This window comes from Panulirus ornatus, chromosome 9, assembly GCF_036320965.1.
Source record: "Panulirus ornatus isolate Po-2019 chromosome 9, ASM3632096v1, whole genome shotgun sequence".
Taxonomy (NCBI): Eukaryota; Metazoa; Arthropoda; class Malacostraca; order Decapoda; family Palinuridae; genus Panulirus; species Panulirus ornatus.
In genome coordinates, this window is record NC_092232.1 from 60,086,245 (window position 1) to 60,104,335 (window position 18,091).

General features: G+C 42.4%; 1 pseudogene; it reads right to left on the minus strand.

Moving 5' to 3' along the window:
* Window positions 1–16,638: 16,638 nt before the first annotated feature.
* LOC139750138 (eukaryotic translation initiation factor 4E type 2 pseudogene) lies at window positions 16,639–17,317 on the minus strand (annotated as a pseudogene).
* Window positions 17,318–18,091: the final 774 nt, after the last annotated feature.

Sequence of the window (18,091 nt, forward strand, 5' to 3'; positions counted from 1 at the left end):
AGTGGAGCAAGACAACCCTTTTTTATTGAAGGATAAGTTATGAAGGTTCACTTCTCTACTCTCGTCCCAAGCCTCTCTCTCTCCTGTCCTGCCTGACTCTCGTCCCAAGCCTCTCTCTCCTGTCCTGCCTGACTCTCGTCCCAAGCCTCTCTCTCTCCTGTCCTGCCTGACTCTCGTCCCAAGCCTCTCTCTCCTGTCCTGCCTGACTCTCGTCCCAAGCCTCCTCCGCCTGTCCTTCCTTTTTCACATAAAGTATCTCTCTTCCAAATCCTCACTTTCCTCACAAACCTATCTCATGTTCAGACTCCCTCATCCCAAGCCTCTCTCTCTGGTACAACCCAACCCTCATCCCAAGCCTCTCTCTCTGGTACAACCCAACCCTCATCCCAAGCCTCTCTCTGGTACAACCCAACCCTCATCCCAAGCCTCTCTCTGGTACAACCCAACCCTCATTCCGAGCCTCTCTCTGGTACAACCCAACCCTCATCCCAAGCCTCTCTCTCTCTCTGGTACAACCCAACCCTCATCCCAAGCCTCCCTCTCTGGTACAACCCAACCCTCATCCCAAGCCTCCCTCTCTGGTACAACCCAACCCTCATCCCAAGCCTCTCTCTGGTACAACCCAACCCTCATCCCAAGCCTCTCTCTCTCTGGTACAACCCAACCCTCATCCCAAGCCTCTCTCTGGTACAACCCAACCCTCATTCCAAGCCTCTCTCTGGTACAACCCAACCCTCATCCCAAGCCTCTCTCTCTCTCTGGTACAACCCAACCCTCATCCCAAGCCTCTCTCTCTGGTACAACCCAACCCTCATCCAAAGCCTCTGTCTCTGGTACAACCCAACCCTCATCCCAAGCCTCTCTCTCTGGTACAACCCAACCCTCATCCCAAGCCTCTCTCTCTGGTACAACCCAACCCTCATCCCAAGCCTCTCTCTCTGGTACAACCTAATGCTCATCCTAAGCCTCTCTCTCCTTCAAAGCCTCACTCTCCGGCCAAACATCTTGTGTTCAGCCTCTCTCATCCCGAGCCTTTCTCTCCTACAAAGCCTCACTCTCATCCCAGGCCTCCCTCTCCCTCCCTCTACACCAGCGGTATTTAAACATTTTCAGTGTTGCAGGTCCACATGAATTTGGGGAAGAATTAGAGAAATTATGGAACTCTTTATAATGTGTCCCATTATCACAATGTTGCTTGAAATCTTACAGTTGCACGTGCCGGGCTACCACAATAACCGCCACCTGATTGCCACTCTCCTGGAGGAGGAGGAAGAAGCCGATGTTGTGATAGTAAACATCACATGATGTATCACTAATGGTCATAACATCAAACATTATGGCTACACATCCCGACAATCACCAGACTGTGTGTGGCACAGCACGAAGGACGGAGTCGCCCGCCAGTCTTGTACGAAGCACAATACAATATCTCACTACTTCCTGCCGCTTTCAGTACTTTCTATCAGTCAAGATACTCACACTACGTACGTACGTACGTACATCGTTCTATTATCCTTTGTACATCTTCACAACTGGCGTTTTGCACCTTATCTGAATGAGTCAGATCAAATGATTATCAAGGACACAGAACACATAACATTTGTCCACTGTCTTTTTTCTTTCATACTTTATTTTTCATATTTGTTTGCCATTTCCCGCAAGAACAAGGTAGCGTCAGGAATAAGTGAATGAATCCTAGAGGGAAACTTAGTTGGGCTCCTTCCTCTATTCCTTCATTTGAAAAGTAATACAGAAGGGGAAGACTTCCAACCCCCCCAGTTCCCAACCCTCGGTCGCCTTCCACGATATGCAGAAGATACGTATGCAGACAAATAGACAGACAGACAGACACACACACACACACACACACACACACACACACACGGAGTAGCGCCGAGAATGGATAAAGGCAAGCAAGGTGAGAATATGTACATGTGTATATATATTCCTATGAGTCCACATGGAAAATGAAACACGATAAGATACCCAAGTGCACTTTCGTGTAATAATCACATCATCAGGGGAGACACAAGAGAGAAATATAACAGTCATTTGATATACATCGAATAGACGTAGCTAGGACGCCATATGGTAAACATGTGATTGTCCAAGACAGACAACGAGTGTATCATAAACTTATAATTTTGCAAATTCCATCAACAATAAAGTTATCTAATTTGTATAGACCATCACTAATATTAAGATTATAATTCATCGTGTATTTAATAAAAGAAGATTCAATGATATTTCTCGTGGTAATAGAGTCAGAGTTAATAACTGAGATGGCATTACTCCAGTCAATACAATGATCATAGTTTTTAACATGATTAAACAAGGCATTTGATTCTTGTCCCGTTCTTATACTATATTTATGTTACTTAAGTCTAACAGAAAGATCCTTACCAGTCTGCCCAGCATAAAATTCATCACAATTTCCACATGGCACTTTATAGATGCAACCAAGAGAATTTTCTGGTGAATTCCTGATTAAGATATTGTGTATAGTATTATTGTTGCTAAAGGGAACATTTAAGGCAACATGTAAGATGCGGCCCATCATCTAGGGCCGAAAGCAACTCAACATTCGCCCCCAGCTAGATAGTGGCACGTACCAGGAATCACTTAATTAACTAAAGTAATACAACAACAACAACAACAACAAAGACAACAATAAAACAAATCAATGCGTCCAAAAATCTTTAACAGAACAAAATTGTGCACATTTGTATAAAATAACAAGAAAAACATTGCTACGTAATAGAATTGTACACATTGGTATAGAATAACAAGAAGAAAAACATTATCAAATAGCAAAAAAAGTCTATAAATGTTACAGCAAAACAACATAGTCATAAAATCAATAACAAAAATACTTATCTAAATAAAGACAGGAAACAGTAGATACAGAACATGTTTTGTTATATAACAAAGAATTCTCAAAACAATGCACATCAAACACAAGAAGAAATTCTTAACGAAGACAAAATAAAACAATTTAGAAAGATGCACATTAACAACCCAGTCTGCAATTCAGTGAAATTCTCTATTTCTTTTTCAACAGAGGAATGTGGTACATTACACAGAGGTAGCCAGTACGATGGTGTTGGGAATGGCTTGGTAAACACCACTACTGCCTGCCTGTGGTCACTCCCTTCTGCATTACCACATGAAAATGGCCCAGGGTCATCCTCAACACTGCTCATCTGATTTAGTTCAAATACAAGTTATAAATCACTATACTACAACTACAGCAACGAAACTAAACTCACTACAAAGTTATTAACTATAGAATACAAACGAAATAATATTACAAACACGAAAAGTATTGAAAACACACACACAGCGGAGCAAAGTCATCTTGCAATTAACTTTTAAATCAAAATGTCGGTGTTGATGTAGTGACGTCACAACGAGGCCGCCAGTAAAACCAGGCGATTAGAAAACTTGTTCTTGTGTGAGACACAACTTTGCCACGATACCTCCGCTCTACCTCAACCAATTAGAAAACTCGTTCTTGTGTGACACACAACTTTGCCACGATACCTCCGCTCTACCTCAACCAATTAGAAAACTCGTTCTTGTGTGACACACAACTTTGCCACGATACCTCCGCTCTACCTCAACCAATTAGAAAACTCGTTCTTGTGTGACACACAACTTCGTCACGATACCTCCGCTCTACCTCAACCAATTTCCAGGAAATTTTCGGAAGAAGCATATATTTTGTATTACATATGATTGTTAAATTATCAAAATGCGATGCATATACCCTTTAACTCTCTCTCTCTCTCTCTCTCTCTCTCTCTCTCTCTCTCTCTCTCTCTCTCTCTCTCTCTCTCTCTCTCTCTCTCTCTCTCTCTCTCTCTCTCTCTCACAGAGAGAGAGAGAGAGAGAGAGAGAGAGAGACTGCACAACCATATTGCCTCCATATGTACTGAGACTCACAACAGCGATACGCCTTACTTGTATATGGTTCATTCAGACCAGACGAGCTTAGCCCACCTGGACAGACGTGAGATGAGACGCGGAATATGACGGTAACATTACCATGTCACGACAGCCACCGACCCACCGGTGCACCACGGATCAGGCGATGCAGAAACGGGCAGCATGATGACGACCCTGGCTGCACCTGGACACTGAGGACGTCCAACATGATGACGACCCTGGCTGCACCTGGACACTGGGGACGTCCAACATGATGACGACCCTGGCTGCACCTGGACACTGGGGACGTCCAACATGATGACGACCCTGGCTGCACCTGGACACTGGGGACGTCCAACATGATGACGACCCTGGCTGCACCTGCACACTGTGGACGACGATGACGAAGGGAGACTCTTCAAGCAAACCTCATCATAAGTTTACAAGGACGACCTCTTTGTGTTTTCTGTCATCCACTAAGGAATATTTGTCAAGCGTTTGGTGTGTCCACAACTGTTTTATACCTTCGGAGTTGTATTTCTTCCTCTCGTGTATCACTAACATTGACTCTCGGGTCGCCTGAGTTTCACTACAACGAAATTCGCAGACGTTACTAAAGGTGAAACGTAAGACCACGTCAGGTAGTCAACAGATGCGACAAATTGACATAACTATCGTAAAATGGTACATTGGATTGTGTTTCCTGCTTGTTTAATTCTTGCTTTGTTTGCATTAACATTTGTCTATTGATTTATAGATTATGGCTGGAGGTAACCATTGTCAACTCTTCATAATCAATGATGGTCTGTGGTAGGTTTACTCCCTACACCCATCATCCTTCTTGGTTCCAAATCTATTTCAGGCCACCCAGACCACTGTTGCCTTGTGGATGTACCAATGTGACCCTATGTTCGTACAATTGTTCTTAAGCCCGTTTCTTAGGCAGTGTTACCTCTGTGTTTTGTGAAAATTGTCTCCTTACCAGCGAGTATTGTAAGAAAATGGTTTAATAGTCTACCTTGCAACTGCATCAGCTACTACAGATAATCAGAAAGTGTAAACATTCAGCGGTTCATGAATGCCAAGCGGTTGTTCAAGCCAGGCAAAATGTGTGGATGACCTTGACGTAGTAAGCAATGTGTTGATGAAGTTATGGCCAGTGGTGTGGCGAGGTAGGGTCTGGGCAGGCAGGACACGATTGAGTGATGTTTCGTATCGTCAAGCCTCATTCCTTCCCTTGTCTATGTTTTACTTTTGATGACATTCATAGAGAATGCAGCTAAGGAGTTACGTTTTCTATACACAACATAGATGCTATTCGTTTTTACAAAATCGTAGTTTACTTGCAAACGGTAAAATCACTCATATGTAGCTTTGCCAGGTTTCCTCCTAAATTTGTTCTCCATACTAGATTCATCATACGTCAACGTAACAACTGAAAACAGAGATGGTCACGAAGTACAAAGATTAAAAATGATGAAAGGCTTTGATAATCTCGATCTAACAAATTACCTAAGGCTAGATCTTCTGATCTAAGTCGTATTAATGGATGCAGTCTGGTGGGAAAACATTCTACCTTCACTGAGGCCAAGTGTTATTTGCTCAACCTAATTGTTAACATACAGACTGATGATTCCCCTGCAACTTCCATGGTATACACACTGACCAACTTGGCAAGTGGTACACCGAGTACAACGCCACACCTCCTGACTCCTTCCCAACCCACATGATGAAGGTCATGGACAACTTGTATGACCGCTACCTAACATTACCTGGTCCCAAGATGACATTAACAATTATTGATAAATTCTATCTTGCTTGAGAGAACAAAATCTTTAATACTAAAGAATGATGGAAAGAAAGAGCAAGATAATATCTTGGTGGATAAAGTGTGTTGATCACCGCAGAAAAAATTGAGGATACAACATAGAATAGAGAATTTGTCTCTGATGATGCTCTTGCCTCCTCTGACGTCCACATGTTATCCACATAAACACAGTACTTTACTACAGTACATACAGTAATATCAGTCGTAACAACACTATGTATATAGTCGTGATTACCGTAACATGTGAGTGGCAAGATTGGATGACGTAACGTAACAATATCAGACTTTATCATTCTCAATAGTTTAGATGGATCATGTAATATTTGGCGTTGCTTCATGTTTTATCAGATGATAAAATGATGGCTGGTCTAATGACCTTCACAAGTCAATGGTCATTAAATCCAACACAGCAACCAACCACTCAGGATGACCAGGAGGGAGCCACCTGGTGCAGACCAAGTGTACCAGCCTGGTGGAGAGGATCAACTGCTCCACCTCAGGATAAGAGCTGCTCAAGTTCTGTAGTGAGGGACACTCCAAGTGGCATGTGAAACTACCAGTCTTAGTTATAAACTACCGCCCGGCTGGCCGGTGGGTGGCTGTGGCCAACATGAACCCAGGGGCTACACACCGCCCACTGACCTGACCACCGGCCGGTGGGTGGGTGTGGCCAACATGAACCCAGGGGCCACACACACCGCCCACTGACCTGACCACCGGCCAATGGGTGGCATTGGCCAACGTGAACCCAGGGGCTACACACACACACACACACACACACACACACACACCGCCCACTGACTTGACCACCGGCCGGTGGGTGGCTGTGGCCAACATGAACCCAGGGGCTACACACACACACACACACACACACACACACCGCCCACTGACCTGACCACCACCAATGTGACTTGACCACGTGTGGCATGTAGCTCATCCTTGGACAACATTAATCAAATACCTAGACAGAATTTTTATGTTAGATAAAAGACATTTCTTGAAAGGAAACATAAGAAATGATGACGAAAGATAAGGGACGCTATTACAGGTAAATATTTTGTTAAAATATGAAATACTCTTCCTCAAACTAGCTCCCTGTACTATATTTTCTTTTACATACCCAGAGGAAAATATATTCTGTGGTTAATCACAATAAATGTTTATGTTTAACAGGTTTTCTATTTCTGATAGTATTTCAGTGATTCAGGTTTAAAAACCTTGGTTCTGAACAACCATTATAATACAACACAATACATATTTATCATAAACAAATCACTTATCACAATAACCATTATGTTTGTACCTGATTCTTTACGTCCTCAATCACGTTTGTTAATAAATAATTTTTCCGCCACATTTCAATACATAACATATATCTACACGTGTGTAAATATATGTAAATGTTTTTATAAATTTTCCTTTGGCTTTTATAATCAAGGTGTAAGATATCCGTCTGAAGAAAATACTAGATAATATTATAGGTTATATGTGTGTGTGTATGTGTGTGTGTGTGTGTGTGTGTGTGTGTGTGTGTGTGTGTGTGTGAGCGCACACACAGGAGTGAAAACATATTTTACATTTACAAGGTTAAGTGACGGGGCAACACGAGTGTACAAATCCTTCCTCAAAAGACTCACGTGATAATGATTAAAGTGGTACACACACACACACACACACATACACACACACACACACACACACACACACATACACACACAAACACACACACACACACACACACACACACACACACACAGAGCATCGCCTTTAATTTTTGATGTAGATTGATTTCCTATCTTAGTTTCGTCTACGGAATTCTACATCTTCAGTTCAGCACACCATTGTGGTAATGAAGGGAAAGTCACCACATTTACAAGCCGAGTGCACGTAGCTTATCCCACATCGTTAGAGAGAAAACTTCCTGTGTTTGAATTAATGAACGGGAACAGAGAAGACAAAAATTTTTCTACACATTTATTATACAACTATACAATTTATATTATATACATTACCACATTTCTTGCACTTTCCATCACAAATTTGCTGAGGTAATAACCTTGTACTTACCATTACCTTACAACCTTAAGGATGGTGGTCTACAACACCTCTAGATTGATGGAGAAAACGAAAAGTTTCGTTTTACTATTAAGACCACAGAAATACGGTAATTCCACTTCACTACCACTAACTACTAGTTATTATACTTGTTGATTTTCGCGGCTAAGATTTTCATCCTCTGAGCGAAGCCATACAATAATCGTCCTTATGTACTCTGAGCATTGGATAGCCTCCTGATGATCAAGATTGCTGTTTTGGTTGTCCGTTTCCCTTGTTACTGCTGCGCCTCACTGCACACCTTACATGAGTGCCTTCCACAGTATTAGGGACAGCTGCTGGGCCTCACTGTAGCTACTTCTGGGACGGTTGCCAATCTTCCTCGTATTCCCTCATGACCACAGCGCCAAACCGACTCCCGCCATCAGGCCGAAACGCACAAACATTTCTGACAAAATTGAGACAACCACTTTCGCGTCAGTTTTGACACCAAGTGAATTTAAACGACAATTACGCTCAAGATGCTTGGTTTTTCGTTCATGGATTGAACCGAAGCAACCAACGATGGTTGCTACTGCCCAATCCATGAAGTCCCCCCCACCACGGAAAGGTAACCAAGCTTCGGGGGGGATGGGTGTTTACCCTGACGCCAACGGAGAAACTCAATACAATATTTTTATTATAACTTTCCTTAATCTTGAAAAATGAATCAATCAGACGGACCAATAGCCCCAGTCATATGAAGATTGGCTAACCGAATGTATATCGTTGTCAGTCCTCCTAAAACTTGTATATTTTCGGTCATTAGAGCATCCATCTATTCATCTCATATAAGTGTTGCTAGGACAGTTGTCTATTAGTGCAGAGATCTTTTCCTCGGTAAAGAAAGTGTAGCCGGACTCCGCCCTCATGAGGTTACTGCACGACAGCAAAGATCACCCTTTGGTAGGCTGTGCTATAGGCAGCACAGCTCCGTCAAAGATCTCACTCCATAAGTGAACTTATATAGATTCCTTTTTTAACATTTTGTCTGGTCTATAAGGAACTCATCAGTTCTTCTCCAGTGAAAGCAAAAAATCATCGAGAAATTCATTTGCTTCCTCAATACCAGGATCTTGTGGCTCTGTGTGGGGGACGGGGCTGGTGGGCTGTGTGTCTGGCTGTGTCTGGGGAGCGGGGCTGGTGGTCTCTGTGACTGTCTGTGTCTGGGGAGCGGGGCTGGTGGTCTCTGTGACTTGCTGTGTCTGGGGAGCGGGGCTGGTGGTCTCTGTGACTTGCTGTGTCTGGAGATCAGGGGAAGTCTTGGGTATAAATTTCAATATACTGTGAGCGATATCGTCTCTCAACCGATTCCTCTCGATCTTCTCTTGCACGGCCTTCATGATACGTTTGGGCGGCTTTCTCCATTTTCTTTGCATTTCAGTTGGTGATCCTGCGCCATCGAGCCACATGATACCAGAATAGTATCGTTCCTGTTTCCCAACGGGTCCAATCTTGGTGTCACACATGATGCCGAGTGAACCCAAATGGCGGCCGATGTTTACGTTGGAAGCCACGGGCTCGTTATGTATCTTGCAGTAACTTTCATACCGTTGCTGCAGCTCTTTCCTGCTGATAAGGTACCGCTTCATAGTAATAGTCTTTCCCTTCATTTGAACGAAGGTATTCATGAAACTAACAAAGGAAGCCTTTCCTTTGTAATCCCGTTTGTAGTAACAGAAAGCCATTGAAGACGTGGACTGGGTCAGGCGAAGTTACACAGACTAACAAGATAGTCCTATAATCAATGGTCCTGTATCAGCACTGAACTCGAGATACGTCAGAACGACAATTTCAACCCAGGGCTGGAGGGCCAATTGATGATATTCTCACGTCTTGCTCAACCAAGTAACCTCGGTTAGACCTTGTTTATATTTAAATATAGTAAAGTTAATATAGTGAAGCTTGATGATTCTATTTGTAAGTTGCAGTGTAGTTGATATAAGGTTCACCTTTCAGATGGGTTCCTGATATACCGACTTACATTCAGATATATATAATATATATATATATATATATGTATATATATATATATATATATATATATATATATATATATATATATATATATATATATATATATATATATATATATATATATATATATATGTATATATAGATAGATAGATAGATAGATAGATAAATAGATAAAGGCCACTGATATTGAAAACCAGATAACCATGAGGATATAGTGAAGATAGACTTTCATTAAGATAGAGTTCAGTGCTGTTGAAAGTGGGTTGACTACAAGGATGTAGTGAAGATGGTCTTTGACCAAAAATACGTTAGTGATATTGAAAGTAAGATGATTATGAGGATGTAGTGAAGATGGCTTTTAACAAGATAGAGGTCAATGATATTAAAAATGAGAGAATAATACGGATGTAGTCAAGATAGTCTTTGTCTAAGATAAACGTCATTGATGATGAAAACAAGATGACTGTGAAGATGTAGTGAAGATAACCTAAAACCACATAAAAGCCATTGATAGTCAAAATGATTGTGAGGATGTAGTGATGATGGCGTTTGACCCATGATAAACGCCTGTATTGTTGAAAATAACATGATAGTCCAAAATAAAAACTAACAATCTAATGAGATAATCAATTCAAAAGCAACGGTAAGCAACTAGAAATAAAAGGACCTAGAAAGTCCAACAAGTAACACCTAAACGATAAAAAATAAACAACCAAAAAATTAGATGGAATATTTCATATTTATGTCCATAATTTTGTTTATATATAAATACATATATATATATATATGTGTATATATATATATATGTGTGTATATATATATATATATATATATATATATATATATATATATATATATATATATATATATATATATACATATATTGTTACGGAACACGTGTGTTTGTGCTCACATGTTCGTGTATATAACGTGTGTGTGTCCTTGTGTATGTTATTTCTTATCAGGACGAGGATTAAGGCCTCCCTCTGAGACGTCCTCGGAACGTCAGTTCACACCAAGCATTAGGCGTAATACTTTAATTTTATTTTGAAACCAGATGGTCATTTGTCCTTGAGCACCCCGACCCTTCCCCAAGGCGGGGGGGGGGGGGGGGGGGGGGGGTAAGTTGTCATCAGCTGCGGAATATTTCGCCACCGTACTGGACATGTCATCGCTGCAGGCTTACCAGAGGGAGGGTGATCTACGCAGTTTTGAGCTACGCATTCTCCAACCAATCGGAACATTTCTGAGGCTCATAGCCAATCAAAATGTAAGGTTGTATAGCTAGCAGGGAACGCTGGTCTTTACTGTAATATATACCCATGACACCCGCTGAGTCTCTCTCTTTCTAGCTCAGCGAGGTAAGTGGTCCACCCCTGCTGTAAGTTCTGCTGTGTTGTAAGCCTGTAAGCCCTGCTGTGCTATAAGCCCATTACCCAAGTGTTGTGCTGTAAGCCCGTTATAATTATCAGTGTAATGTTATCGAAGAACTGCCTTAGAGGAAAGAGAACTCCTGGCTTGAAATCTTATCTGGAATGTTAAGTCATGTACGAATGTTATCTCAAGTCAATGTTAACTCTTATGATCAGTGTTAACGTAATGTTTCATGCTTGATTTATGTGCCTATCTTTGTACACTTGAATTCTTTCATTATAAGTAGATTTAATGTAATGCTGGTCTTTAATTCAATCCCATAACATTATTATTGTGTTATCCTGAGTTGTGCAACTTGACAAATCTATAACGTCCTTGCAAGACAAGGAACAGTAGTATTTGTAACATATGTTACTGGCGACCTTACCTGAATAAGTGTTGAATTCGTAACATATAAATTGGCGACCTTGCCAGGATATTTCTTGCCTTAACGGAATCTCTTTCCTTGATTCGTTAGTCATGTCGTTGATCAGTGTTGACAATACCGCTCAATCATTAACGTCGGTCAAAGTCTCGATCCTTCCCCATATCCCTAGTGATATTAATGTTGATCTCAGTTATTGGCGAAAGCAGCTAGAGATAGCTAAGGTCAATGCACAAGCACAAGTGCAAGTACAGAAGGAGCAGACTGAACAAGCTAGGTTAGCTCTCGAACGTGAAAGACTTAGACTTAACGCTTCACCATCAGGACCAGTGTCGTCCCAGTTACATCTCGTACCGAAGTTCAGTGAACTTGACGCGGGCAGGCATTCAAAGGGCTACGACGGCAGAGGGAGGACCAATGATTATGTAATCCCACCTGAATCTGCTACCTTGCCAGTAACTCATGAAAGTAAGGGGAAATACTCCAACAGAGTTAAGAGTTGTTTTTATTGTGGCAAGGCTGGGCACCAGGTGAGGGATTGCTGGGCTCGAGAGAAGGAATTTAGAGATTCTACCGTGAGTAGACCGGTGAATCTCGTCTCAACTTTAGGGCCACTTAGTAAAGTAGGTGAGGCTGTCCCTGCTCTTAGGAAAAAGAGGGGTTGCGAGAGAGTAGTTAAGGATCCGTTCTGTGGGAACTACAATGCGTTCCTGTCTGAGGGCTATGTTAGTAGATGTGGTGTAAGACGAAAAGTGACCGTATTACGGGATTCTGGTGCGCTACAGTCCTTAATGTTGGATGGCTTGGTGCCGCGAGGAGAGTTTGGAGACCGAGTCTTGCTAGATGGACTGTCGGGTTCCAAGGAAGCTCCACTAGTCGATGTGAGGGTAGAAACAGATCTCTTCACGGGCCATGCTCTCATAAGGGTTGTAGATAGGTTACCTGTCTCAGGTGTGGACTTTGTGTTAGGCAGTGACCTAGCTGGTGGGAATATGAACCCAATGCCGGTGTTGCCTACGGGCCCGGTGGAGTCCACGGAGGCAGTGCAGCTTGAGGCAGAAGTACCAGAGTTAGTCTCCAACCACGATGATGCCAGGTCTATGACAGCTGGCACGGCAGGCCGTGTGCCTGAGGACATAGCCGTTGAAACGGAGGAAGTGAAGACCAGCGAGAGGAGGCTGTGTGATTCCCTCTCCCCTGGTATAGACTCCGTTGAAACGCAGGAAGTTAAGACTCTCCCCCCAACTGAGACCAACGAGAGGAAACTGTGTGATACCCTCTCCCCTGGTGTAGCCTCCGTTGAGACAGTGGACCTAAAGACTCTTCGTGAGAGCGAGGCCAGCGAGAGGAAGCTGTGTGTTACCCTCTCCCCTGGTATAGCCTCCGTTGAGACGGCGGACTTAAAGACTCTTCATGAGAGTGAGGCCAGCGAGAGGGAGCTGTGTGATACCCTCTCCCCTGGTGTAGACTTCGTCAAGACGAAGGAAGTGAAGTCTCTCCCTACGAGTGAGTCTAGTGAGAGGAAGCTGTGTGATACCCTCTCCCCTGGCGTAGACTCCGTTGAGACTGAGGGTTTGTCTCACACCCATTCAAGAGAGAAGACTCTCCCTGAGGATGAAATTAGTGAGGAGAAGCTGTGTGATACCTCCTGTGCTAGTTTCGAGTCCGTACAAGAGTCAGTGGGTGAGACTGAGGATTTGTCTTCTGCCCATTCAAGAGAGACTCAGGAAGGAAGGACAATATGGCCAGACAAACGATCTCGATCAAGAAGGTTTGAGGCGGGTGACGAGGTGTTGCTTCTACTACAGCAGTCAGGTCAACCCTTGGTTGTCCTTTCTAAGGGTTCCTACACCATTATCTGGAGTGTAGGAGACTCAAATTACCTTGTCTCTACCCCTGATAAGCGCAGAGGTCGGAGATTATGTCACGTCAACATGCCTAAGCCATATTTCAGTCGTGATCCTCCACCCTTGGAATCGATGGTGCCAGTCTGCATCATCTTACGTCCAGCAGTAGCCGTGTGTGACGAAGTCGACGACGTAGCTGCGAGTGCCTCGAAGACTTGGGACCCGGGCGGAAGCGTGAGAGAACTGAAGTGTTGCTTGTATATAGTTGGGTACTATAGGATGTTCATTGTAAATTTTGCAACAGTCGTAACCCCTCTGACAGATTTGTTGAAGAATGATATCAGATGTTGGGAATGAGCAGTGTGAAACAGTCTCTCTTTTTAGTTAGGAACCCTACTTTTCAACTGTTTTATTTTGCAGGCTCCAACCAGATTAGCTGTGAATGCCGCCAGTGTTGTAAAAGCTGGAAAGGTCCCCATGCAGGAGGACGGAAAGAAGGTTGAGCCCAAACAGATAGCCCCACCATGAAGAGGGAACTTTTGTTTTGCTATTTGTATTGTAGCGCTTTGTTTATGTGTTATTCAAGCAATCATAGAAGTAACCTTTGTTTTCCTATTTGTATTATAACACTGTATATTTGTGTTCTTCAGCCAATCAGAGTGTACTAACTACCAAACCTTTCAAAATGTTCACAAGTTATGGGAACGGAGTCAATATTAAATACATGGGCCTTGTTATGTACAATTTTTACGTTACATTATTTTCAGCACATCTTATGTGTTAACAGATTGTGTTAGCTGATTGTTTATCCCGCTCTTAAGAAAATTCCTCTTCCAGGAATTTTCTCCTTTAAGGAGGAGGGTGTTACGGAACACGTGTGTTGTGCTCACATGTTCGTGTATATAACGTGTGTGTGTGTCCTTGTGTATGTTATTTCTTATCAGGACGAGGATTAAGGCCTCCCTCTGAGACGTCCTCGGAACGTCAGTTCACACCAAGCATTAGGCGTAATACTTTAATTTTATTTTGAAACCAGATGGTCATTTGTCCTTGAGCACCCCGACCCTTCCCCGAGGCGGGGGGGGGGGGGGGGGGGTAAGTTGTCATCAGCTGCGGAATATTTCGCCACCGTACTGGACATGTCATCGCTGCAGGCTTACCAGAGGGAGGGTGATCTACGCAGTTTTGAGCTACGCATTCTCCAACCAATCGGAACATTTCTGAGGCTCATAGCCAATCAAAATGTAAGGTTGTATAGCTAGCAGGGAACGCTGGTCTTTACTGTAATATATACCCATGACACCCGCTGAGTCTCTCTCTTTCTAGCCCAGCGAGGTAAGTGGTCCACCCCTGCTGTAAGTTCTGCTGTGTTGTAAGCCTGTAAGCCCTGCTGTGTTATAAGCCCATTACCCAAGTGTTGTGCTGTAAGCCCGCTATAATTATCAGTGTAATGTTATCGAAGAACTGCCTTAGAGGAAAGAGAACTCCTGGCTTGAAATCTTATCTGGAATGTTAAGTCATGTACAAATGTTATCTTATGTTCAATGTTAAACTCACTTTTAATGTTAACGTAATGTTTCATGCTTGATTTATGTGCCTATCTTTGTACACTTGAATTCTTTCATTATAAGTAGATTTAATGTAATGCTGGTCTTTAATTCAATCCCATAACATTATTATTGTGTTATCCTGAGTTGTGCAACTTGACAAATCTATAACGTCCTTGCAAGACAAGGAACAGTAGTATTTGTAACATATGTTACTGGCGACCTTACCTGAATAAGTATTGAATTCGTAACAATATATATATATATATATATATATATATATATATATATATATATATATATATATATATATATATATATCTTTCTTTCTTTTCTTTCGTTCATGTTATTTGCCATTTCCCGCGTCAGCGAAGTAGGGTTAAGAACAGAGGACTGGGCCTTTGAGGGAATATCCTCACCTGGCCCTCTTCCTGTTCCTTCTTTTTGAAAATTAAAAAAAAAAAAGAAGAGGGGAGGATTTCCAGCCACCCGCTCCCTCCCCTTTTAGTCGCCTTCTACGACACGCAGGGAATACGTGGAAAGAATTCTTTCTCCCCTATCCCCAGGGATAAGTAATCATCTATTCACCCATATATCCATAGCACCTCATAAAACACATTTCTGCACAAGTAATTAAATAATAAGTAATCAATCCATTATATAACCTCTTTGTCGTATACCCTCCCTATTATCTATAATAAAATAATAAAATCCTAAATACCTGTAAATAAAAGGGAACACTTGAGCTTTCACCTTGACTTTCTATTGCTCTGGTAATTTTCGTCCCACAAAGGGGCCCCTGAAACCAAAATATGCCTATCTACATAAGAAAAAGGTACAACATTCTTTTTTTTTACAAAATCCAGGAGCATTACTTTTTTCCATTACTTTGTAATTAGCTTCAAAATACTTCCTCCTAGTAAAGACAAACTGTAAATGACCAACAGCTTATATGCTGCCAAGAGGCACAAAAAATATTTTGCTCAGGGATAAAATACTATCACTTTAAACTCATTTCCTAAATTCCACTGATCAAACCAAAGGAAGAGCTGCTTGAGGATAAAAAAACACTTCGCTTAGGGGTAAAACACGATCACTTTAAACTTATTTCCAAACTTTCATTGATTAAACCAAAGCAAGAGACTGCTTGAAGATGGTAAACACATTGTGGACAGTAGTTTGATTTACCATTTTTTGGTAGTCTAACTGTCTTGTTTGGGCCTGGTTGAAAAGCATGTCTTTGAAGCTTTAGCGAGTTAAGCATAAAGCTGAAGTATAGTTCACAGACATATATTTCTTAAAAGGAGTACAGCTTAGATATTCCCATGTAATTCTGTGTCGGCTTTCAAAAATGTATCAGAGAAAAGGTATGTGTTGCTTTGTAAACAATTCAGAACATACATCACCTATGTACATGACCACAACGGCAACTTGGTACAGATATATTCTCACTCACACAGATGCATAGAGCATGAAGGTTGTCTCAACCTCTTCCCTCCTCCTCCCCCAAAATCTCTTCTCTCCAAGCAGGGGTGGGGGGGTAGGGGTCGGTTGGGGGGTGGCTGGAGGATAGAAACATCAGTGCAAGTCATGCCTCATGGGAGGGCCAGGTTTCCGCAGTAGGCTGGACGAGGAGTGGGTGTGCTTGAGAGAATCATTATGAGTTTTATATTCCATAACTGTATTGGGAGGAAGGTTAAGAACTCGCTTCAAAGTGTCACGGATTCGTCCTGTTGTTACTGTGTCCTGTGCACTTCGATTTCAAATAGAGATAATGTCCTCCTGAAATCTCACTGATCTGACAGCACCACAGATCTCATCTCCAACCATGAACTGTTCACCTAGCATTGCCAATATCATGTTCTCCCAACACCGTGAAGCCAGTCCTTGGCGTAAACGAACAATCCATTTCCCCCCATTCTTATTCCCAACATCTTCCCACATGGGCTTTATTCCATCTTTAAAACTATGTATATCCGAGTGTGAAGTTAGGTCAACAGGAAGGACTAAACGACTATCGTAACCCCAAAACTGTTCCACTGATGCAAATCTTCCAAGTAACCTGAGGTTCTGGTCATAATTTTGTGTTGTAGTCTGCTTTCCTGGTGCTCGACGACTGAACCATATACAATAAGTATACTGCACTCTATGCTCCCCACACTTAACTTCAACTGATGGCAATGGTTTTTCTGTCTCCTTTGAGTCGCGATTTCCACCCTCTTCTTCACCCGAGTCATCATTAGATTTACGAGCATCGTATTTGTTCACCATGGTGGACATGATATAAGAGTTGTCAACTACACAGTACGCTGTCTCCCGCGTTAGCGAGGTGGCGCAAAGAAACAGACGAAAGAAATGGCCCAAACCCACCCACATACACATGTATATACATACGCGTCCGCACACGCACATATACATGCCTACACATCTCAACGTATACATATATATACACAAACAGACATATACATATATACACAAGTACATAATTCATAGTCTGCCCTTATTCATTCCTGTCGCCACCCCGCCACATATGAATATGACAACCCCCTCCCCCCGCATGTGTGCTAGGTAGCACTGGGAAAAGACAACAAAGGCCACATTCGTTAACACTCAGTCTTTAGCTGTCAGATATAATGCAACGAAACCACAGCTCCCTTTCCACATCAAGGCCCCACAGAACTTTCCATGGTTTACCCCAGACGCTTCACACACCCTGGTTCAATCCATTGACTGTACGTCGAACCCGGTATACCGCATCGTTCTAATTCACTCTATTCCTTACACGCCTTTCACCCTTCTGTATGTTCAGGCCCCGATCACTCAAAATTTTTTTCACTCCGTCTTTCGACCTCCAATTTGGTCTCCCACTTCTAGTCGTTCCCTCCAACTCTGACACATATATCCTCTTTGTCAATCTTTCCTCACTCATTCTCTCCATGTGACCAAACCATTTCAAAACACCCTCTTCTGCTCTCTCAACCACACTCTTTTTACTATCACACATCTCTCTTACCCTTTCATTACTTACTCGATCAAACCACCTAACACACATATTGTCCTGAAACATCTTATT